The sequence below is a fragment of the Muntiacus reevesi genome, chromosome 11, assembly GCF_963930625.1.
Source record: "Muntiacus reevesi chromosome 11, mMunRee1.1, whole genome shotgun sequence".
NCBI lineage: Eukaryota > Metazoa > Chordata > Mammalia > Artiodactyla > Cervidae > Muntiacus > Muntiacus reevesi.
The window spans coordinates 51,571,981-51,597,682 of NC_089259.1; positions in this window are offsets into that span (position 1 = coordinate 51,571,981).

Consider the following 25,702-nt stretch of genomic DNA (forward strand, 5'->3'; position numbering starts at 1 on the left):
ACACTGTGCTTTTTGGTGGGCAAGACTGATAGTCAGCCAACAAGGATATTACTCAACTCATATTTTTTAAAAAAGCAAATATATATAGGAGAATGGGAGACCAGCAAGCTGAAAGCAGTTGTTGTTCAGTACTAAGTCGTCTGCGACTCTTTGAGACCTGTGGTCTGCCGCACACCAGGCTCCTCTGTCCTTCACTATCTCCCAGGATTTGCTCAGACTCATGTCCATTGAGTTGATGATGCCATCCAACCATCTCATCCTCTGTTGCTCCCTTCTCCTCCTGCCCTCAATCTTTCCCAGCATCAAGGTCTTTTCCAGTGAGTCAGCTCTTTGCATCAGGTGGCCAGAGTACTGGATCTTCAGCCTCAGCATCAGTCTTTCCAATGAACATTTAGGATTGAGTTCCTTTAGGATTGGCTAGTTTGATTTCCTTGCTGTCCAAGAGACTCTCAAGAGTCTTCTGCAGCACCACAATTCTAAAGCTTCAATTCTTTGGCACTCAGCCTTCTTTATGGCTGAAAGCAGTAGCCTCTAATAAAGTCAAAGCCTCTTAGTTTCCATACTCAGATCCATTGACTAAAGGAGAAGCTCAATTTCAGTGAAAATTACAACAAGGCAATTGTACATAGTAATTTCATCTTAGTTCGTCCCCCACAGGACATGTGGCCATTTACTTTATGTTCAGCTCTTCTATCAAGTGAAGAGTGTTTCATCCTGCATTTATTCAAGGCTGCATCTACTGCAGCCTTGATGATCATTCTGTGACAATCTTCCCATTCTGGAGACTTCCTAGAGGAGTAGGGGCAGAAGTTACATCCACACTGATGCTGGGGTCTTCTCTCAGGATGGGCCCTGCTTAGGTGTAGAGATGTCAGTACTGACAGTGGAGAGCCCAGGTTAGGTTGGGACAGACTTGGGTCTGGGCAGAGGGGATAATCCCATCTCTGCCTGGGAACCCAGTCAAACATCTTCCTCTTTGTAAAGAAATAGGTTGCTAATCAAATGGAAATTCACACGGGTGATGCATGTCAGTCTTTGGTGATCCTTCACTGTCCCAGTGCCTCTAAAATCAGCATTTCCCATGCTTGGTTCAGCATCATGTGGTTGATTCCAATGTGCCCAGGATTGTTACAGCTGGGGTCCTAAAATTCATTTTTTGTGTCGGTATGGAGACAGCACTGCCTCAGTTGGTGTAGGACCCGGACTTGGACAATAGAAAGTATATGATGATGTTCTCAAATAATAATAAGACTTCAGTTTAGAACTTATAGGGCTTCCCTGGTGGCTCAGAGGGTAAAGAATCTGCCTACAATGTGGGAGATCCAGGTTTGATCCCTGTGTCTGGAAGATCCCCTGGAGAAGGCATTGGTTATCCATTCTAGTATTCTTGCCTGGAGAATTCCATGGACAGAGGAGCCTGGTGGGCTAGAGTCCATGGGGTCACAAAGAGTCGGACATGACTGAGAGTGACTAACATTTTAGAACTTATAAGATCCATGAATTATGCCTTTGAATCACAAAAGCTTCTCTTATTTTGTGAGTGAAGAAACAACCTAAGAGGGTAAGTAAGCTGGCTTATATCTCAGAGATGGAACAGAGTTGTGAACTCTGGCCTGCCTTATTCCAAAGCTCATGTTCTGTTCATTATAACATGTTGCCATGATGAGGAGGGAAAGGAAATATAAAAAATAACAACTAAATGAATAAAAAACTAGGAACATCTGTGGATGGACTTTACACCAACTCGTGCAGTGCTTGGATGATAGTGAAGAGGTCCCTAAGTTTGTCCACATACCCTTATCAGAACAGCCAAGGACAGAATTTCAAAATGTGAAAGACATCTGTGAACATGAGTATGTGTTGGCATTCTACATGGACTTCTCAAAGGACTTGCAACCTGATTTAGGATGAGACTGAAGTGATGTCTATTTTCATTTTTTCACCCATGATGTTCATTTTTACTTTGGGCTTCCCAGGTGACTCAGCAGTAAAGAATCTGCCTGCTAATGCAGAAGATGCAATAGACACGGGTTCGATCCCTGGGTCAGGAAGATTCCCTGAGGAAATGGCCACCCACTCCAGTATTCTTGCCTGGAGAATCCCATTTTTACTTTATCAGGTACTTATTTTTTTCCTTACGTGAAGAGGTCATGGGATTTGAGGCTGTTTAAGGAAGGTGTGATTTTTGTTGTTGTTGAGGTTCTTTATTGATGGTGGTAATTTAGTCACTAAGTCATGTCTGATTCTTTGCAATCCCATAGACTGTAGCCCTCCAGGCTTCTCTGTTCATGGGACTTCCCAGGCAAGAATACTAGAGAGGGTTGCCATTTCCTTCTCCAGGAGATCTTGTCGATCCAGGGATCAAACCTGTGTCTTCTGCTTGGCAGGCAGATTCTTTACCACTGAACTGCTAAGGAAACCCTCCTCAGTGCATAATGGAATCTAAAGTAAAGAGGAAAGAACAAAGCTCTTTTCATTTTTTTCTTCTTAATTCCTTATCAGCTTAAACAACTGACCACGTCTCAGCTTTTTCTTTACATATGTAATATGTATTTTTCCTAAAGAGAGCTGGATATTATAGTTGGTGACTTAGTGTTTAAAAGAAGGCCCTATTTTGATTTGTTTAGACATTGGTGCATTGCAAATTTATACAGGGGAATGGCCAAATGAAAAACACAACAAGAAAAAGCAAATGTCACAGGCCCAGAGAGTGTCACCGTTATGTTCCTTCATTTTGTAACTGAGTTTACTTTGCTGTTTCTGAATCTAGAGAAATCTGGGCACAAGCTCCTAAAAGGAGCAAAATTAAATATCCAGACATTTCAGCAAAGGAAGAAGCCAAGAGAAAAAAAAAATAGTTTCTGATCAATGGCAGAAGTCTGGCTTCCAATGGAGCAAGCTGGTGCAGGTGGGAATGGGGTCAGGCTCTAACCCCATGTGCCCCGGCATCACAGATGCTGAGCATGGCTCAAAGGCAACCTGGAGAAGATGCAACTTAGAGTACTTTACAGAGCCAAGGTTGTCAATTCATCCATTTTTGAGCATCCCACGCAGCTTCCCACCAGCCCTGTGGAAAAAGCAAAATCTGGAAGGAACCAAAACTATATCTAAAAGCTTGTCTTATCGCCACCATTGATTGAAGAGTCGCAGTAAACACATTTGTTGTACATGGTTTCCTCCTCTGAGCACTTTTCTGGCATTTTGAGCAGATGTGCACACATGTAAGCAATAATATCGGTGCAGTCTTTTATTATATTCCCGGAACTTCCTGGGTTTTTCTTTTCTTTTTCCTTCTTTTTTTTTTTTAGCGACACTGTGACTGTCCAAAGTCCATAACTCTCTCAGTTCTCGGAGATCATTTTTGATTAGAAAAGAGACCTTGGTCCTCCCCCCGCCCCCGGGAACACATTCAAAACAGATGTTGCCCATTATTCTTTTCCTACAAGAAAGGGATGGAGCAGTGACATTTGGATTACCTTTCTACACCAACAGGTATTAGCCAAACAGGAGAAATTATTTATTCCTCATTAAAATTGGCTACCCAGACACCCTAAATGTCATAACCATGACTTTGCACTGCCTTAGGGAGACTTATGGCAATATGCGGCACTAAATGATCTGAGTGACAAATTGTGGCTTCATTGGCCCAGGGGAAAAAAAAAATCTCATGTTTTGGATTAAATGGCTTATTTTAGGTCACAAAAGGGCACAGGTGAATTAGCCAAGGCATCAAGGGATTTGAATGCCCTTAATTAAGTGGTCACTTTGGTAGAGTTCTTTATTTTAAAGAGAGCTTGTTTGCTTATAATTTAACACTGAAATTGCCAGGAAGAAAATGTTATAGCTGAAAGTTTATCTGCCCTGCCGCCTGCTGCCAACCATGAAACGCTGATCTGGAAACTCAAGAGAGCTCTGTAAACAATGCTGGCTTAAAACTCAGGGACTCTGGGTGCAAACGAAACCTTTCCATAGTGGAGTTGGAACTTTAAATCCTCTATCAGGACCCTTGGAAATTAGAGGGTGTGAACTGACTTAAAATTCTAGCTAGAAGTAATGGCGCAAGAGACCATTTGTGTTTCTAGCTCAGGCAAATGAAGCTCATTTCCTTTTTACTGGGGAAAAAGAATCTTGCCAAAATTTGTCTTGTTGGTAAAAGTGCTTGTCAGCAGAAGAAAAATAATTTTGGAAAATAGGAAAACTTCCCTTTCTGCCCTCCTTCAAAGTGTCTAAGTGATATACTGGCATCTTATAGTCATTCAAACTTATTATGTGTATTTCACAGATAAAAAAAGTACTGAAAATTGAATACATCTTCTGTGTTTAAGAAGGAGAAAAGATTCTACTTCTTCCAATCTGCAAGACCTATATCCTTAGTTCCTTTTCTTTTTCACATCCTGGTTTATAAAATGATATATTGGCTTTTAGCCTGGATCCTGGGACCTCACTGACTTGAGTCAATAGTTATATTGCTCTGTGGTTTATTCTCATTGGTTAAAAAAAAGAGATGATGGTACAGTCATATTATATTACAGCTATTCAGAGATATAATTAATATTTTCAGAGAGTTTTAAGAACTTTGGATGAAAAGAAGCACAATGGAAAGCAGAACATTATTGTTTGTTCTTTCACATTTCTATCAGGTTTGAATAAAACCTCCCCTTTGTGAAAGAGTATTAGCAGCTGAGAATGACAAAGACAGTTTCCTTAGAAATCTAGAGGACTGGAAATAGAGTGTGTGGAATTTGAGTGCAGAAAAGGAAAGAATGCATTTTTAAAGTCTATTAAAAGCATGTTTCAGACAACGTGATGATTTTGCGAACGTACTTCCTGCACAAAGAAAAGATAGATCTGGATCTTAGAGTTGAGTCTGATCCAGATGGAAACTCACCCACCCAAAGTTTGGTTATGCACACAGTCACCCATGCGTTCTCCTCCCTCCTCCTTGCCTGTAACTTCTTGCAACTTCCCCCTCGTGACTGCTGTCTGGCTTCATTCTGTCCATGTTAGCATCCCTCAAGCTCAGGTGGTTGTACCTGCCCATTGGCCCTTTCTAGAGTTCTCAGATCCTCGGTAAGCTATCCTCTTGAGGGCAATTATTTCACAAGCATCCTTCCTGAATCCTTATACATTTTTATCGTTATGTTCTTTTTTCATTTGTCTTGTGTCCCTAACTTCATCAGATGCTCACTGAGACAAAGATCATATATCATTCCACTTCTAGTTCTATCATGACACTACATTATCTTTCAGCATATAGAATAACAGTTAAATTTAGCTACCCATTATGTTTTCTATATTTAAGAGGATGGGCAGAAAGAGGAAACGAGAAAGAAAACATCTTCCAACCCCATAACATGGAAAATTAGTCTCTATTTCAGCAAGGACGAATTGCTGCAATTTAGGGCTTCAAGGAAATGCAACTTCCACTGACTTGTTTTTGGCTGTTTTTTTGAACTTGATGGGTATGGGATCTCTATCTTTTTCCTGGTGTCACATTGGGCCCTTGGCTATAGAAGTGGCCTCATCAGTCTTGGCGATGGGAGAGCCTGTGATGACCTCCTTCCCAGTGACTCCATTGAGGAAGCAATGGACTGCCTGGGGAAGCAGGATGATTGCCATCCATCAAATGGGTTATCTTGTTCTCATTAAGAATCCAGGGAGGACTTCCCTGGTGGTGCAGTGGATAAGACTTTGCCTGCCAATCCTGGGGATACCGGTTTGATCCCTGGCTCTGGAAAGATCCCACATGCTGTGGATCAATGAAGACCATGCGCCACAGCTACTGAGCCCTTGCTCTTCAGCCCACAAGTCGCAACTACTGAGCCTGTGTGCTGCAACTCCTGAAGTCCACACGCCTAGAGCCCCAGCTCCACAAGAGAGGCCCCTGCAATGAGAAGACCACGCACCACAACAAAGAGTAGCCCCTGCTCACTACAACTAGAGGAAGTCCATGCAAAGCAGTGAAGACCCAGTGCAGCCAAAAAGTAATAAATAAATGCATAAAATTATTTTTAGAAAAATTAGAATCTAGGGAAGTGACTGCAGGGCATATTCTCGTCTCATGATTGGAACACAGAGCAGGTGAGACCATTAATAGCTGGCTCACCTACCCTAGTTAGAACTTCTTCTGAAGGAAGTATGTTTTAAATAGACATTGCATGATATATTAGTAACATTTTCAGGCCTTGAAACTACTTCCCTGGTGGCTCAGATAGTAACGAATCTGCCTGCAATGTAGGAGACCCAGGTTTGGTCCCTGGGTCGGGAAGATCCCCTGGAAGAGGGCATGGCAACCCAGTCCAGTATCCTTGCCTTGAGAATCCCAGGATAGAGGAACCTAGGGGGCTACAGTCCATGGGGTCGCAAAGAGTCAAACACAACTGAGTGACTTTTACTTTCAGGCCTTGAACCCATTTTGAAAAGTCTATTCACATGCCCCTTTCTCAAAATTTCTCCTCACCAACTCTCAATATGCCTCTTTCCAAGTTCTTGACCATGGAACCAGATCAATAGACACTTTCTAGGAATCAGAGGATTCATTCCCTTGAACCTGTTCTTCTAGACAAAGTGGAGAATAAAATGTGCACTTAAGATTACTCTGCACTCCATTTATTTCAAGGTTTCAAGTATGTGTGTGCTCAGTCATGTCCAACCTTTACGACCCCTTGAACTGTAGCCCATCAGGCTCCTCTCTGTCCATGGAATTCTCCAGGCAAGAATACTAGAGTTGATTGCTGTTTCCTCCTCTAGGGGATCTTCCCCACCCAGAGATCAAACTCATGTCTCTTGTATCTCCTGCAGTGGCAGGCAGATTCTTTACCACTGAGCTACCTGGGAAACCTTCACATTTCAGGGTTACTCCTGGAAAAAGCTTCCATCCCACAGCACTCTCCTTTCACCTAGTACCTGCCTATCTCACCTCTAAGCCAGGCCAAACTGGGCAATTCAGGGATAATCAGATAACAGGCAACACATCTGCCATTTAGAAGCTTTTTAATTGCACGGATCTCTTCAGTTTCTTCGGAAGTAGCATTGCTTCACATACCCTTTGAGTCAGGAGGAGCTGAACCAATGGATTCCACTAAGCCGTTACTTTAAGGGCTGATGTCCACTGTGAGGATTCTGGTGGTGATTGAAAATATCTGTCTGTTTCCCTAGGCACTGGGAACTGGTTGAATGTCCGCAAGATGTCTGGGTCTCCATTTACAGCTGCAGGGACAACAGAGGTGAGAGCAAGAACGCTCAGCCCAGAGGAAGTCTGACAAGTGAGACCTGTGAGTTTCATCCTGAGGCCCCAGGTCTCAGTGCTACTTCAAAGGCAGTTGCCAAAAGAAGTCACCCTTTTTCAGGATTTCCTTGACACTTGGGTAAAGGACAGGGACAGGGTTTGCAGTACAGCCGTGTGGTGGTACCAGAGGGCAGCCCAGGCGTTGTTTGTTGCCACCTGCTCTGGGCTTGAGGCCTGAGTAGGACCTGGTGCCTGGGAGGTGCCAGGATTCTCTACAGGGGCCTCTGCTTGTCACCACTAGAGGTTCTCTCTGTCACGTGAGGCCATCCACTTACTACCTACATCCTGGAGATTAAACAGCTGTGGTAGGACAGCTCTGTAGGTCAGATCATTTTCTGAGATCTGATTTCCAAATGAGGCACTCCGCCGATTTTGATGATTACACCCACTTTCCTTCCTACTTCCTCTTTCTCCATTTCAATGGAATACAATCAATAGTCCCAGCCTACTACACTTGGTTATGAAGCACATTTCAGAGGCTAGATTGCTCTCCTCCTCAATCTTTTCCGTATGGTAAAAAAGAAGGGTGTCTTTGGGGCCCTCTTGAGGGACTGATGAGACAGTGGGTTGAGCTTTATACCTATTTGGGGAATCCAGCACATCCCCAGAGTCCTTCAAGTTCTTTAAAAAAATTTTTTTTAAATTTTAAAATTTTATTTCTAGCTGTGCTGGGTCTTCATTGCTGTGCTCAGGTTTTCTCTAGTTGCAGCAGGGGTGGGAGGCTGCTCTCTAGTTACAGTGTGCGGGTTTCTCTTGGCTGCTACAGTTTTCTTGTTGCGGAGTACAGGTCCTAGAGCATGGGCTTCAGTAGTCTCACATGCAGCACGTGGAATCTTCCCGGACCAGGGATTGAACCCATGTCCCCCGCACTGGCACGCAGATTCTCAACCACTGGCAAGCACATCGAATGCAGACACTAGGGCCACTATGCTTGTATCAGCGGTGATTGCCACTCAGTCCAAACAATGTTTTATCCCCCTTAGTTTAGCATCTTCAAAATGTATGACATTATTTTCCCCCAGATACAGACAAATATAAAGAATTGCTATCATTCTGTGTAAGAATAACTCCTCCTTCCTGACTTGGCTGCTACACTTTATCTTTTGGACCAGACTGAGGTCCAGTGCTGGCCACCTACTTGGCAATAAGAAGGTGTTAGAGGAGATTAACAAGTGAGAAGCATTTATTTATGCGTTAAAGAGTTCTTGAAGTTCTCTGAACTCTTTTAGATCGTCAGTCCTATTCCAACTGTAAAGATGTCTTTTTTTTTTCCAGTCAGTGCCTTGCCTTTTACACAGGAGACCTAGTGAGTTTGTTATTTTCATTGGAAGCGTCATTTAGCAATTTATGATTTTGGGTCTATATCTAACGTTAGCTTCTGGGGTTCCCAGACCAGTGCCTAAAGGTGGTAAGGAGTTCTTGAATGGTTGTATTTTCTTAGAAGCATCCTGGTTGCAGGAACTATGGACTGAAGGTGGAGGTGGGAAGGAGCTGCAACAAGAGACAGAAAGAGCAGCTAAAAGACCACTGAAATGGTCTGAACAGAAGAGGGTTTTGACTTAAACAAGGGTAGTGGCAGTGGGAAGAATAGGTGTGGATGGTTGTAAGAGATGTCTGGAAAGTAGAATCAGTAGGACTTGATGAGAACTGGATACTAGGTGTTCAGAAGGAAAGAGGGTTCTAGCTTGGATAAATGAATGGATCTTGGCTGGGGCTGAGGATGTAAAAAGAGGAGCAGAACTGGCAGGAAAGATGATGAATGAATTTAGCATTCAATACGTTCCTTTGGCGATGCTTGCTTGCTCTTCTCAGAGACAATCTCAGGTAAAGTTTGGGTGTTATATTTTGTGTATGGCCTTATTAGCACATGGAGGACTCCCTCAAGGCATGAGCCCTCAGTTCCCAGTCAAAGGATGTCACCTATCCCTCCGACCCTGTGTTTCCTTTCATTTGGACGTGGATAGGTCATACAGAAGATCTAGAGACTTTTCTACTAATATTGTTCCACTGTTGCCTGTAACTTGGGATTCTCATATATGGAAATTTGCCTATGACATCCAGTCATAGGCACTTGGCCAAATTTTCTAGGTACTTGTAGTTCATAGGACATTGATAAATTAAAGGATCCAGGATCATCTAGTACTTAACGCATTTCTTCACTCAGTTCAGTTCAATCACTCAGTCGAGTCCGACTCTTTGTGACCCCATGGACTGCAGCACGCCAGGCCTCCCTGTCCATCACCAACTCTCAGAGTTTACTCAAACTCATGTCCATTGAGTTGGTGATGCCATCCAACCATCTCATCCTCTGTCATCCCCTTCTCCTCCCGCCCTCAATCTTTCTAGCATCAGGGTCTTTACAAATGAGTCAACTCGTCACATCAGGTGGCCAAAGTACTGGAGTTTCAGCTTTAGCATCAGTCCTTCCAATGAATATTCAGGACTGATTTCCTTTAGGATGCACTGGTTGGATCTCAATGCACTCCAAGGAACTCTCAAGAGTCTTCTCCAACACCATGGTTCAAAAGCATCAATTCTTTGGCACTCAGCTTTCTTTATAGTCCAACTCTCACATCCATACATGACTACTGGAAAAACCATAGCTTTGACTAGACAGACCTTTGTTGGCAAAGTAATGTCGCTGCTTTTTAATATGCTGTCTACGTTGGACATAACTTTTCTTCCAAGAAGCAAGTGTCTTTTAATTTCATGGCTGCAGTCACTATCTGCAGTGATTTTGGAGCCCCCCAAAATAAAGTCAACCACTGTTTTCCCATCTATTTGCCATGAAGTGATGGGACTAGATGCCATGATCTTAGTTTTCTGAATGTTGAGCTTTAAGCCAACTTTTTCACTCTCCTCTTTCACTTTCATCAAGATGCTCTTTAGTTCTTCTTCACTTTCTTCCATATGGGTGGTGTCATTTGCATATCTGAGGTTATTGATACTTCTCCTGGCAATCTTGATTTCAGCTTGTGCTTCATCCAGGCCAGCATTTCTCATGGTATACTCTGCCTTTAAGTTAAATAAGCAAGGTGACATATACAGCCTTGTACTCCTTTCCCGATTTGGAACCAGTCTGTTGTTCCATGTCTAGTTCTAATTGTTGCTTCTTGACCTGCATACAGATTTCTCAAGAGGCAGGTAGAGTGGTCTGGAATTCCTATCTCTTTAAGACTTTTTCAGAGTTTGTTGTGGTCCACACAGTCAAAGGCTTTGGCATAGTCAATAAAGCAGAAATAGATGTTTTTCTGGAACTCTCTTGCTTTTTAATGATCCAGTGGACGTTGGCAATTTGATCTCTGGTTCCTCTGCCTTTTCTAAAACCAGCTTGAAAATCTGGAAGTTCACAGTTCAAGTCCTGTAGAAGCCTGGCTTGGAGAATTTTGAGCATTACTTTACTAGCATGTGAGTTGAATGCAACTGTGTGGTAGTTTGAGCATTCTTTGCATAGCCTTTCTTTGGGATTGGAATGAAAACTGACCTTTTCCAGTCCTGTGGCCACTGCTGAGTTTTCCATATTTGCTGGCATATTGAGTGCAGCACTTTCATAGCATCATCTTTTAGGATTTGAAATAGCTCAACTAGAATTCCGTCACCTCCACTAGCTTTGTTCACAGTGACGCTTCCTAAGGCCCACCTGACTTCTCATTCCAGGATGTCTAGCTCTAGGTGAATGATCACACCATTGTGATTATCTGGGTCATGAAGATGTTTTTTGTAGAGTTCTTCTGTGTATTCTTTCCACCTCTTCTTAGATATCTTCTGCTTCTGTTAAGTCCACACAGTTTCTGTCCTTTATTATGCCCATCTTTGCATGATGTTTTCCCTTGGTATCTCTAATTTTCTTGAAAAGATCTCTAGTCTTTCCCATTCTATTGTTTTCCTCTATTTCTTTGCATTGATTGCTGAGGAGGCCTTTGTTATCTCTCCTTGCTATTCTTTGGAACTCTGCATTCAAATGGGTATATCTTTCCTTTTCCCCTTTGCCTTTTGCTTCTCTTCTATTCATAGCTATTTGTAAGGCCTCCTCAGGCAACCATTTTGCATTTCTTTTCCTTGGAGATGGTTTGATCCCATACAATGGGATCCTGTACAGTGGCCTCCTGTACAATGTCAGGAACCTTTGTCCATAGTTCTTCAGGCCCTCTGTCTATCAGATCTAATCCCTTGAATCTATTTGTCACTTCCACTGCATAATCGTAAGGGATTGATTTAGGTCATACCTGAATGGTCTAGTGGTTTTCCCTGCTTTCTTCAATTTAAGTCTGAATTTGGCAATAAGGAGTTCATGATCTGAGCCACAGTCAGCTCCCAGTCTTGCTATTGCTGACTGCATGGAACTTCTCCATCTTTGGCTGCAAAGAATATAATCAATCTGATTTTGGTAGTGACCATATGGTGATGTCCGTGTGTAAAGCCTTCTCTTGTGTTGTTGGAAGAGGGTGTTTGGTGTGACCAGTGCATTCTCTTGGCAAAACTCTATTAGCCTTTGCCCTGCTTCATTCTGTTCTCCAAGGCCAAATTTGCCTGTTACTCCAGGTATTTTTTGACTTCCTACTTTTGTATTCCAGTCCCCTATAATGAAAAGGACGTCTTTTTTGGGTGTTAGTTCTAGGCGGTCTTGTAGGTCTTCACAGAACCCTTCAACTTCAGCTTCTTCAGTGTTACTGGTCGGGGCATAGACTTGGATTACTGTAATATTAAATGGTTTGCCTTGGAAACAAAGAGAGATCATTCTGCTGTTTTTGCAGTTGCATCCAAGTACTGCATTTCAGACTCTTTTGTTGACTATGATGGCTATTCCATTTCTTCTAAGGGATTCTTGCCCACAGCAGTAGATATAATGGTCATCTGAGTTAAATTCACCCATTCCAGCCCATTTTAGTTCACTCACCCTGTGTTTTTAAGGCCATTTCCCTTTCTGATGAGTGGCTTTGAAAATTCAGCTTCCCCCTTCAGGGATCTCAGCTGCAATTTCTTTCCTTCAGCCTAATTGCATCTCCCTTGATTTTGAAGCTAACAATACTTTCCCCAAGCACCATTTACTTCTAAATATTTTCTCCTAGACACTGAAAGAAGCTGAAAGCTTCATCTTGCCGTTCCCTCAGTAACTCCACAATGTTGTCAGTGAGAATGGCCCTGAATTCTGTTTTGGCTGCTGGTTCCCCATCACTGGTCTTTAACATTCACAATCCTTCACAGAGGAAGCATGAGAAAAAAAGTGGAGTATTGTGAAAAGTTGTATTTCATTCATCATATTCTACCTTGGTGGCTAAAGAAGTTTGACCCGTAAACACCACTCAAAACAACGGTGTGTCTTTATATAATGTTTCACACAAAAATATTTCTGGTAGTTGACTTTCCTTGGCTGGTAGCAGAGGTTTGTCTTTGATTTCTTTAAAAAGTCTGTGCAGCATAATTCTTTTGGTGTTAATGCCTGGCAACAGTTTTGGAGAGGACGAATGAAATCTGACTTGGCTGGAATTTACAGATTGCAAGCACCGTCTGAGAAAGGGCTATTCCCATGTTCTTCATCTCAAAAAGACTGTCACGTGGTTCTGCCCCCTCCAAGCCAGGATGCTGAGAGCTATGAGGGAAGGAGCCAGGAAAAACATTCCCCCTCTTTATTTCTTTTGGATGCAGTTTGTCCTGAAACATCCAGAGACAGAAACGACTTCTGTTGTTTTAGTAGCTGTATGTGAACAACGCTGTCCTCAATGCTTTTCTCCAAAGCATGAGCGCTACATTCTCTCATTGACCGCGATTCGAAAGGTCAAGTCCAAAGTGCAACTCACGTTGCTAGATTACCGCCAATCCAGTTTTTTTTTTTTTTTTAAGACATTCAGCTTTAAAAAAAAATATATTTTTAATGAATCTTCTCTGAAAATATATTGGGGGTGGGGTATGGCAGTGGAGGCATCCTTGCATCTACAATGTGCACTAACTACTGGGATGACCCAGAGGAATGGGATGGAGAGGGAGGTGGGAGGGGGGTTCAGAATGGGGAACACATGTAAATCCATGGCTGATTCATGTCAATGTATGGCAAAAACCACTACAATATTGTAAAGTAATTAGCCTCCAACTAACAAAAATAATTGGGAAAAAAAATAAAATCTTAAAAGAAGAAAAAAAAATCTATTAAAATAAATGAGCACTAACTACATCCTGGATCAAATGTGTGATTTTTGAAAAAGAATTTTTTTTTGTTTGTTTTTGTAGTCAATGGCTCATAGAGGCATGCATTTGGGCTACATTTACTAAACATGAAATGAATGTCGAGGAACTTTAGGCAGACTATCTGACTCAACTTTGTCTGTATATTCAGACTGCTGGTCAAGGTCATTCCAAAGTCCATCTCAGATTTTCCCATCCCAGCCATTTTCTGCCAGGCTCTGAAAGCTGGTGTGCATTTAAAACAGAAGTGAATTTTTCTTCATGTTGAGTGTCACTGAACCACAGAGAAAATAACTAATAACAGAAGCAGCACGGCTACTATATTCTAGGCACAGCACCAAACACTCTCTTTGCTTAATCTTCTTTCATTGGGAACAAAGCAAGGGGTCGTGATGTCATGATGTGATGTCCAAGATGCTCAACTGGGGGGCACATTTGGATTTGGGTGTACCCTGGAGTCATGGAGGAAAATGTTGGGAGTTGAACCTGGAAAGGTAAGGTAGTTGACTGTTAAAAGGCACACGTGACCCATGTTAATTACCCCAGCCCAAAGGGATCACTTTCTTCCCATTTTTTCTTTTGTTTTCTTTGGTCCTTATCTTCTTATGTTTCATTTCTTTAGTTCCCATTCTTTCCTCTGCCAGTGACTGTGAACCCTCAATTTACCCAACGCCCGTGGGCTCTGTATCACTGCCCATGGGTTCTGATTGCCATGGCCACTCCCACTGTGGTCAGCCTGCTTGCTCTGAACTGTGTCAGTAGAATTGTGCTCCACATAGCATTGTTTTCTCCCACAGGAATTGTATAAGATATTTGGGTAGAACTATATTCTGTCCCTGAGACATCCTAGCATGCTGTATGCCTTGATAAAATCTTCCCTTCTGTCATATATGGAGCAGGAGGGTGGACAAGCCACCGCACTGGCATTCTTCACTGTAACCCCTAGTACAATAGAGAAATGCTCACTATGAGGAAAAGATGCTGTAAGGTTTACAGATGAAAGCAAGAGAATAGAAAGACTCAACTTCTGTTTTTTTCTGATTTTTTTTTTTTTAAATCTGGGAGACTTTCTGAGGTTGAGGATCACATGTGTCAAGGTTAAAAGAGAACTGAGGCTCAAGAAAAGTGAGCTGATTAAAAGAGTGATAGGCTAATAAAAAAGAATAAAATAATGCAATTTTGCAGCACATGGATGGACCTAGAGATTATCATACTAAATGAAGTAAATCAGAGAAAGATAAATACCATATGATATCGCTTATACTTGAAATTTAAAAAAATGATACAAATGACTTTATTTACAAAAGAGAAACAGACTCACAAACTTTGAAAATAAATTTATAGTTACCAAAGGGGAAAGGTTGGGGGGGGATAAATTATCAGTTTGGGATTAACATATGCACGCCCCTATATATAAAGTAGGTAATCAACAAGGACATGCTGTATATAGCACAGGGAACTCTACTTAATACTCTGTAATTGTTTATATAGGAAAATAATCTAAAAAGAATGGGGATATGTACACATACAGCTGAATCACTTTGCTGTAGACCGGAAACTTAACAGTGACAGTGGTGGTTTAGTTATCTAAACTAAAGTTGCCTCTTTTGACCCCACAGACTGTAGCCCACCAGCCACCTCTGTCCATGGGATTTCCCAGGCAACAATACTACAGTGGGTTGCCATTTGCTTCTCCAGAAAATAACAACACTGTAAATAAACTCTAATACAAGATAAAATAAGAAAATAAATTTAGAAGGGAAAAAGAGTGATAGGCTAAATATTGAACATTTAAGTTGGTCTGTTATTTCTGTGGGTAGCCAAGGAACTATGACTTCTAAGTCACTGTCAATAAGCTGCCAGGGTAGTTGGATGGCTCATGTCATGTGGAGTGTACGAAAAACCGACTTAAGTCCCGAGGTTAGAGAGCTGTGAACTTGGCTTTTACTGCTGACAGAATGATAGCTCTGGGTACTGCAGATGTGATTTGTGATGATTTACAGGGAAGGCCACATTCACTCTTACTCAGGGTCACTTAGAATCCACATTAAATCAGCTGCATTTCTTTTTTGGAAAGTACTAAGTACTAATCATGAGAATCATAAAATGTCTGGGGTGTTTTCATGTCATTTGACAAAATCTCATTGAGAGCATAGGAGTACAGGAGTCTTTGTGAACTAAGTTGAAATCCTTCTGCCACCACTGTCTGATCGAGCATCTTAATTGCTCGATGTCCTAGTTTTTTTATAGGTAAAATGGGAATAATAATATGGCCTATTTCATATAGTTATTACAGAAATTAAATGCGCTAATGCACACAACCCTATTAGAAAAATAGCTAGCACTAAGACTCACAATACGCATTAGCTGTCCTCATAATCATGATGGGGAATCCTCTTTATGTACACCTGAAGAAATGAGGACTATCACCATGCATTCCAGAGAGTTATAGCTCCTGCATAGTGGTAGACCTAAAGAGTGATGGTCATTTCCACGATGATCAACTTTATGTGGGGTTGTCTGGTTTGTATCCTTGACCCTGACTCTGACAAAATTGTTCCTAGTGATGTGCTTTAGGGTAGAGGAGGAGAAGTTGTTACGCAATTTATAGTTGAAGCAAAATGAAGGCAGAGTATGTTGAATACTAGAGCTGGCATTTTTTTTTTTTTATAAGTGGAAATGTTGAAAAGAAGGTTTGAGATCACAAAATGCAGCTTAATGAGTCTAAGTGCTGAGCCTTTTATTTAGGTTCCAAACTCAACTATGAAAAGGCAGAGACACCACTTTGCCGATAAAGCTCTGTATGGTCAGAGCTATGATTTTTACAGTAGTCATGTACAGATGTGAAAGTTGGGCCATAAAGAATGCTGAGTGCTGAAGAATTGATGCTTTAGATTTGTGGTGCTGGACAAGATTCTTGAGAGTCTCTTGGACTACAAGAAGATTAAACAAATCAGTCCTAAAGGAAGTCAGTCCTTGATGCTAAAGCTGAAACTCCAATACTTTGGTTACCTGATGCGAAGAACTAACTCATTTGAAAAGACCCTGATGCTGGGAAAGATCGAAGGTGAGAGGAGAAGTGGACGACAGAGGATGAAATGGTTGGATGGCATCACCAACTCGATGGGCATGAGTTTGAGCAAGCTCCGGGAGTTGGTGATGGACCAGGGAAGACTGACATGCTGCAGTCCATGGGGTCGCAAAGAGTCAGCCATGACTGAGTGACTGAACTGAACTGAACTGAGAAGATTCTAGAGAGTCCCTTGGACAGCAAGAAGATCAAACCAGTCAGTCCTAAAGGAAATCAACCCTGAATATTAATTATAAGGAATAATGCTGAAGCTGAAGTTCCAATACTTTGGGCACCTGATGCACAGAACTGACTCACAGGAAAAGACCCTGATGCTGGGAAAGATTGAGGGCAGGAGGAGAAGGGGACGACAGAGGATGAGATGGTTGAATGGTATCACCTACTCAATGGACACAAGTTTGAGCAAACTCTGGGAGATAGTGAAGGACAGGGAAGCCTGGTGTGCTGCAGTCCACCGGATCACAAAGAGTTGAACGTGACTTAGCAACTGAAAAACAAAAATTTTAGAGTAGAAGGCATCTGATTCAAAAGTAATTTTTATAGAACTTGGAAATTAAATATTGTATGTGTCACTATAACTACCACAGCATTGTTAATCGGCTATACCCCAAACAAACTGTTTTTGGTGTTAAAAAAAAGGTAAAGATTTTCAAAAGCTAATGTGATATTAGTGAAGTGAAAGTTGCTCAGTCTTGTCTGACTCTTTGCAACTCCATTGACTATACAGTCCATGGAATTCTCCAGTCCAGAATACTGGAGTGTAGCCTTTCCCTTCTCCAGAGGATCTTCCCAACCCAGGGCTCGAACCCAGGTCTCCCACATTCCAGGCTTATTCTTTCCCAGCTAGCCATAATTAAGCTACTTAAAATAACAAAATGCTCATCCTTGCACCGTGGACCTGGCGAACATTGCATTTCGTTCCCAGTCAGAAGCAGTCAGAAGGGACATGGCATGCAAGGACTCTACTGGAGAGTGGAAAGGAGATGGCCAAAACACTTGGTTAATGGTTGAAGCAATTTGGGATAACTGGCCAGGAGAAGAGTAGGAATTGAGGATTTAGGTATTCGTTAATATACCTAAAATATTTAATGGAGAATGGTGAGTCAATGTAAAGCATTGAAACACAGAGGGCAAAACTGATACAAACATGTAAAACTTATAGCCAGGTGGATTCCACATAATGATTGGGAAGTACTTTGTAGCACATGGGAATGGCTAAAAGTAAAAGATCTTGCCTGTAGAGCAGTGAGCTTCTTGTCACTTGCAGTATCTAAACGCAATCAGGAATATGATTTGGGAGAGAATCTGGGGCCAGATTAAGGTTCTTTCTCAACCCAATAGTCCTCCTTCTCACTGAACCAGCAGCAAATAAAGAGACAGATTTGAACATAATTGATTATAAGTCAGGTGATTGACTAAGTGGGTCACTAAGAGGTAAGAGTAGAAATGCAAACAAAAACACAGAGCTTGGAAAATGCAGCCCTTCCTTTAACCCCCCTAGAGAAGTACCAGTAAGAGTTAAATACAAAACAAAAAGAGTCCCTATGTGAAAACATCGTTCAAACAAACAAAATCTCAAGTAGCTTAAGAACTGTGTAAAGAAATCCAAGAGAATGTGAGTGGGTGGGTGGGGAGATAAATAGTTTGCAATGAGCCATGAAACTAGGTTCAGAATAAGTAGATAGAATCAATGTTAAGAGTACAGTTAAGGAGAACAATCACCCTATACAGTGCTATGATACAGAAGGTGAGGAATGCCAGTGGAGAACAAAAATAGGAAAAGGTAGAATGAATTTTCCTGAAGGAGACCAGCCTGTGCTCAGAGGTATTCAGAGGAACAGCGCTGGGTGGACTTTCATTGGTGTCTTTTGGAAGAGTGCCTGGGGGCATGGGTATTCTTTCCTTTACCTGCCAGAGGTATAGACAATGTGCAATTCCAGCTAGAAGATGCAAAGTACTAGACAATCAAAGGAAGGGGAAAATAAAACCACCTCCAAAGAAAGCAGTTGAAAAAAATTGGACTTATAATTCCCTCCTGCACTCTGTAACGAAGGGATGTTCTCAGAGGTGAATTAACAAAGGTGAATTAGCAAGGAGGATGCCAAAAACAATCACCTAAGCAGCAAAGAATTTGGAGACTGGTTTCAGAAACCTAGGTTGAAGGATAACTCTCAACTGATGCCAGGGCTAGGAAGGTCATTAATAAGGGAAAGGGGACAAGCGGAATAGATACAATCTGCTTACAAGAAAGCAAAGTTAATAGAATAAAGCAAGGCAGGTGTGTAATGGAAGTAGAAGCAATTAAGTTTGAAACGGCAGGATTCGTCGGGGGAAAGGTAAGGAGACGGAAGAATTTTGTTTGGAACAGGAAAAGAGGAAGGTGATGGAAAGGCTGATAATTACAGGGTGAAAAGAATGTTCCCTTTCAGGATACAAAAGATGTTAGGAGACCTGAGTAAAAATGATGGCTCAGAAAAAAACATGCTGAAATGAAATCCTCGCATTTGGGATGATGGATTAGGATGTAAAGTCGACCACATGAGTTTATTGAGTATCTAATATGTCACAACAGGCCCTGTCTTCTAATAGTGCTCTCCTCAGAGAAGTTCAGTCTAGGTGAGAATAATAATGATGATGATAATAATAATAAGGGTTATTGAGCTCTTCCTATATGCCAAGTCTTGTGATTAATGATTAACATATTTAATTATCACAATAATCCTTTGAGAGAGGTGTAACATATTATTTCCATCTTGCAAATGAAGACATGGAGATAGGGTTTAACTAGTAAACCTGTCTTAACTAATGAGAAATTGGTGAGTTGGAAGATTTATTTGGGTACTTCAACTCCATAAACTATGATCTTTCTTTTTTAATTAATTTGTATTGGAGTATAGACTTTACAGTGTTGTTAGTTTCTACTCTGTACAGAAAAGGGAATCAGCTATATGTCTCTTTTTTGGATTTCCTTCTCATTTAGGTCACCACAGAGCATTGAGTAGAGTTCCCTGTGCTATAGAGTAGACTTTCATTAGTTATCTATTTTATACTTAGTATCAATCGTGTATATACCTCAGTCACAATCTCCCTATTCATCCTACCCCCCTTAAATCCCCCTTAGTATCCATACATTTCAGAACCTATGATCTTAACCAGTATTTAATTATCTTTTCTGCCTCTTGGACAGAGAGCCCTTCAATGGGGTCGTGTCAGAGGGCTAAAATTTTCCCTTACTCTCAACTCCTCTGACAGAAATCCCATCATGAGATTTCTCTCACTTAGGGTTGACTCAATATGGAAGAAGAAACATTGAACTATTACTGTCCATTCATGTCAGAGAATTGATCTCCATTCATTCAATAACCATTTCCTGAGTATTTATTGTACCAGGTGCCAGGATTGTGCCACACATTATGAAGGCAGAGATGAATTAAATGTTTTTCTCACCCTAAAGTCCTGCATATTCAGGATACTGGCCAGCCCCCAGGTCTAAGCTGTCACCATCTCTCCCCTGGAATCCTATAGAAGTTTCTGACCTGAACTTTCCACTCTGAGCCCTTCCTGCTAATTCCCACATGATTGTTACAGTTGTCAGTTTAAATGCTCATCTCAGCCTGTCTCTCCTTATTGGAATCCTTTGACAGCTTCTTGCTGTTCTTGGGATTAAGACTGAAATCACTAAAATGGCATTCAAAGCTTGGCATGATCTTGCCTCTATCTAACTTTCTAGATTAACCTTGTTCTCTTCTGTCTCTTACTTCTCCAATGTCTCCACCATATCATGGTTCTTCCCAATGTACTTTTGCCCACTTAATTGCTATTTATTTATTTAGGTCTCCCTTCTGATGTCAGCACCCCAGGAAGTCCTCAGTAAGCACCCCTCCCCCATGCCAAATCAACTCCCCCCACATTTAATCTCACAGCTCTCTATGACTTTGTGTTCTAAGCACATACCACAGTTAGTATGATGACTTTATTATGTGGCTCTTCCAGTAGATTCCATAGGATAGGGACTTGTTTTAATCTCATTTATATCTTCACACATAGACAGTGCCCGAAGAACATGTACTGATTGGATTCAGAAGCTTTTCCTTTTGTTTGTTGGTGTTATTTAGTTGCTAAGTCCTGTCCAACTCTATTGCAAGCAGATATTCTTTTTTCTTTTTTAAAAGTAAGTCTTTTCTTTCCTTAATTTTTTGCCACACCACAGGGTATGTGGGCTCTTAGTTCCCTCACCAGGGATTGAACCCAAGTCCCCTGTATTGGAAGCACAGAGCCTTAACCACTGGACCACTGGGAAGTCCTGGTATTAGTTATTCTTTACCACGATCTCTACTTCCTTTACTGTCAGCTCTCCAATCTCTCCACTCATAGTGTATACTGAGGCATGGATTCTGGTGTCATGGCCATGCAAATAATTGCATCTCTCCTTCTTTATTGCATTTTGCTCCACTCTACTGACTGTCCTCTTCTCTATATATTTGACACTTAACCTCCCTGAGAGATTCTTACAATGGTTCAGTTCTTTATTATCCAGTATAGAGAAGCATTTGAGCTATTTCTTATAAAATTCTAGAAGGAAAATAGATGACCAAGTTTGGATCAACTGCCAGTTCCTGATCTAATCAGTTATAGTAGCAAGATCTCAGAGTTTAAATGACTGAAATTGATCCTTAAGGAATTACCTGCACCACCTTCTTTGAAAGAAGTCTTAAACATGACAGACTTTTGGAGCCAGCATGGCATTTGGAAAATATTACACACATAACAAGTAACCACTGAATGGTGAGTGATTATATAAATGAGAAAGGCCTACGCTGAGGGCGTATAACAGTAATACCAGAAGTGCTGCAATTAGAACTTGTATCTCTCACTCATCTTGCCAGAGCTCGTTTGGGCTCTACCACTTTGCATCTAATGATAAAATGAAATAATGAAAAAGCTGACACAGATAAAGCAGGCAGGCCCTGCATATAACGTTAGCATATCGTAAAGGACCACCTGTTTTGCTCGTTAGTTTCTTTTTTGCTTTGTTTCTTTGCTTCCTTTATTAAATATTGTATGTATGTGTTCAGTCATGTCCAACTCTTTGCGACCCTATAGATTGTAGCCTGCCAGGTCCCTCTGTCCATGGGATTTCTCAGGCAAGAATACTGGAATGGGTTGCCATTTCCTCCTCCAGGGAATCTTCGTAAGCCAGGAATTGAACCCAAGTCTCTTGCATCTCTGCATTGGCAGGCAGTTTCTTTTCAACTGCACCATCTGGGAAGGCCTGTGAAATGTTACTCCCTTCTAACTCTCGAAGTTCATCGTAGACATGGGTGGTCAGAGGCTTTCTCTGGGTGGAGAAGGTTCTCACTCCACCCACCGTCTTACCACTCTCTGGAGTACTTACCTACCCACATCATCTAGTTGTGGTTTTCTGCACACTTTGTGTTCCCTGGTACAAATGATGGAGACAGGTTTTTCTATATTCTAAAACTAAAATAAAACCATATTCTGTGGCAATATTTTTTAAAATATTTAAATAAGGGAAAGAAAGAGTTTGCTTGATTTTGTATTTTAAAACATACTTTGCAGTAGGCAAGCTTAAAAGAAAACTTCCACATACTCATGGACAGTAAGAACAAGGAGGGTCTAATAGAAGTGATACACAAGTAAGACTCCATCTGTATTGGAATGCTAAGACTGTTCTCTCAATAACTTATTTTTCACAATGATTTTGTTGACATTTAAAATAAATTGAGGTTATTGGGGTGCTCTTTCAGGGCCAGGTTATCCTGGATTAGGCAACTTATCTCTGTTCTTTGAGTCAGTGTAGAGACACAGAAGCAAGGCTCGTTGCTTTGAATCCTCTCCCTTGAGCTTTGTTCTGTGGGAAGTTGCTCTTGGCAGTTAACCTAACTTTTTTTCTTTTTTTTACACAAGGGAATAAACTCAAGCACAGCCTTTGGGGCCATAGTGGACTTTTTGTTCTCCCATTGAAATCCATTGGGATTGGTGGCCGATGAATCACCCCGGTCAGATCCACAGACAAAAGCTCTTGTGATTGGCTGTCACTTGGTCAGTTTCCCACCCTGTCTTATCTCTGTGGCATCCTTGTCGGCTCACAATAGGACTCGGTGTAGGGCTGTGTTAGTTTAGGGAGAGATAGTGGGGATTGGTCTGAGCCTTTGCCTCGTGCTAGCGATGGCAAGTGAGACAAGAGATGTAAAGGCACTTTGCAAGGACCAAAATGTCACATACAGTGAGGGATATAGCAGCCAGGAAAGAGTGTTACCTATGGATAAGACCCCGCTGACCTTGAGGAGCTTGTCTGTTGGAGAGTTTTAAGGACATTCTTTGTCAGGCTACCTTAGTAGAAGTAGCTTTACAAACACAAAGTTTACATAGGGAGCCCTTCAAAAATGTGGGTAACTGCATCTGAAAACTGCATTATATTAAAGTAAAAAGCACACCTGGGTTAAGAAATGATGGCAAACAAGAGTTCCCTAACATATGAGCAGTTTCTGCACTTGATAACAGAGAATACAAGGCTCCAAAAAAAAGCACATTTGAGAAAATGTGCCCCAATTGCCTGGTGCACTGCAGTCCACAGGGTTGCAAAGAGTGGACGCGATTTAGCATCTGAACAACCATGTTCAGATTTAGCATCTGAAACCCAAGAGCCTGAGGGACTCGCTCCATGCCACCTAGAGAGTTCACTGCAGAACCACAGTTAGAACTCAAAATGTGTCTGAGACCTGAATTCGACTCCTGGCTGTACCATTTACTGTGGGTCCTTGCAGCTTTCTAATCCTCCAGCACACCAAGAAATAACCCAGTCTGCTTACCCCCCGGGTTGGCTGTGGGAGTATCAGATGCCAGAGCATGTTGCCAAAGAGTTATATAAGTGCAGGATTAGGTTGCATTTGTTTTCTTAATTCTAAGCATTACCACTTGATACTATCTGGTTGATAAAGCCCAACTTTGTAAATAATAAAATAATGGGCATAAAATCCTGTTTTGTCGTTTTCTATCACCCTTTAGAGTCTGGCAGCAGTACTGGGCATATGCAATGTAGGGCAGAGCTCCATAAATACTTGGTGATTTACTAAGAGCAAGATTGGTGAAATTCAAATATTCTTGTGACAGCTGAGCTTATGGTAAAGCAATCTCGATTTCAGAGAATATGTGTAAAGAGACTATAATCCCAAATATTGCTCAACAATGTTTTGCTACATGATATGTGGATATTAATGAGTTTTCTTTTTAAATGACCAAGGAGGTAAATAGTTTCTCGATTGCCAATAAATAATCTGTACGACTAACTCACAACATCTGCCGTGATTTCAGGTCCTCACTCAGATCAGTGTCACTTTGCCAGATTGTCACCATATTTGATGTTGTTATCCCCTCTGGTTCTCTGTAAACACATAGGAAAATGTCCTTTTGAAACACGTAGAGAGATAACATTCACCACACTTTTCTTTTCACAGCCTCGGCAAAAACACGCTTTAGAATTGTAAATATTAAGACATAATTTTTTTGTTGTTGAGCTGAAATATAACATTTAGTTTTATTTTTTTAAAGAATAATTTATTTTTTGGCTGTGGTGGGTCTTCATTGCTGCGCACAGGATTTCTCTAGTTGCAGCAAGCAAGGGCTACTCTCTGGTTGCAATGCACAGGCTTCTCACTGCAGTGGCTTCTCTTGTTATGGAGCACAGGGTCTAGGCATGTGGGCTTCAGTAGTTTTGGCACATGGGCTCAGTAGCTGTGGCTCTTAGGCTCTAGAGCACAGGCTCAGTAGTTGTGGTACACAGTCTTAACTAAGCTCCATGGGCACATAGGATCCTCCCGCAGTAGGGATCGAACCTGTGTCCTCTGCATTGGCAGGTGGATTCTATTCCATCAGACCACCAGGGAAGCCCCCAAATTACCCATTTAAAAATGCACACTTCGCTGGCATTTAGTACATTCGTAATATTGTGCAACCACCATTTCTATTTAACTTCAGAATGTTTTCATCAGCCCCAAAGAAACTCTGTACCCGTTAAACAGTGACTCCCCAATCCTCCCCCCAAACCTTCAGCCCCAGCCCTGGGCCACCACCCTCCTTCCTTTCAGTCCCTATGATTTTATCCAGATGATTCCATTGTGTTGGCTTCTGTCATGCTGTCTGGAAGTGTCTCCTTTATCTTCACCCTGCTTCCGAGGAAGATGACCAGTCTGTATTTTCATTTTCAAGTTGCAAAAATAGACATAGAAATAAAAAGAAGTTAATTAACTTGCCACTGGCCAGTCAGAGTGACATTGCCAGCCATGCCAGAAATATAATTGGCCATGACAGATTACCTGTGTGCGCTAGTTGGGTTTGACTCTTTGTGACCCCATGGACTGTAGCCCGCCAGGCTCCTCTGTCCATGGAATTTTCCAGGCAATAATACTGGAGTAGGTTGCCATTTCCTCCTCCAGGGGATTTTCCTGACCCAAGGATCAAATATCTCCTGCATTACAGGCAGATTCTTTACCATTGAGCCACTAGGAAAGCCCACATGTGTGCTCAGCAAGGAGAAAACTGTATGTCAGTTTCTGTCACTTTACTCATGCTCACCTGTCTCAATGGTGCTGTTGAGTTCCTCAGTTTGAGTAGCATGGCAATACTGTTCATTCACTCATTCATTTACTCATTCACTCACTCAGTCAACAAAGAATGAGCATCTACAATATGCAAGTTCCTGGACCGTGTATGATGAATAATTGCTGTGTCCATTGAAAGTCATAGTCTTTAAAGCAATAGTTTTCTAAGCACCAGTTTCTTGCAAATTACAACATGCAAAGTAAATATTATGTTCTTAGAGAGAAATCCTTTAAACACACACACGTTTGTTTGTTAATATTTGAAAACCAAAGCTCTGTTAGCAGGACTAATGGTTTTCTCCTAAAATTGCTTTGCAGACATCTCACATAATGTGGGTATGCACGACAAGATCATTTCATGCTGTCTCTGACCACCCATGGGTGTGCCTCAGTCACTGCTGAATTGACTCTTGGGCTGGTCAAGTTGTTCAGGGCTATTTAAAAGCCCCTTCATCCAGACCTCTTCAAATGCATGTTTACACAACCTTGCCGTAGACTTCACTGAAATAGAGCCCCTGATGC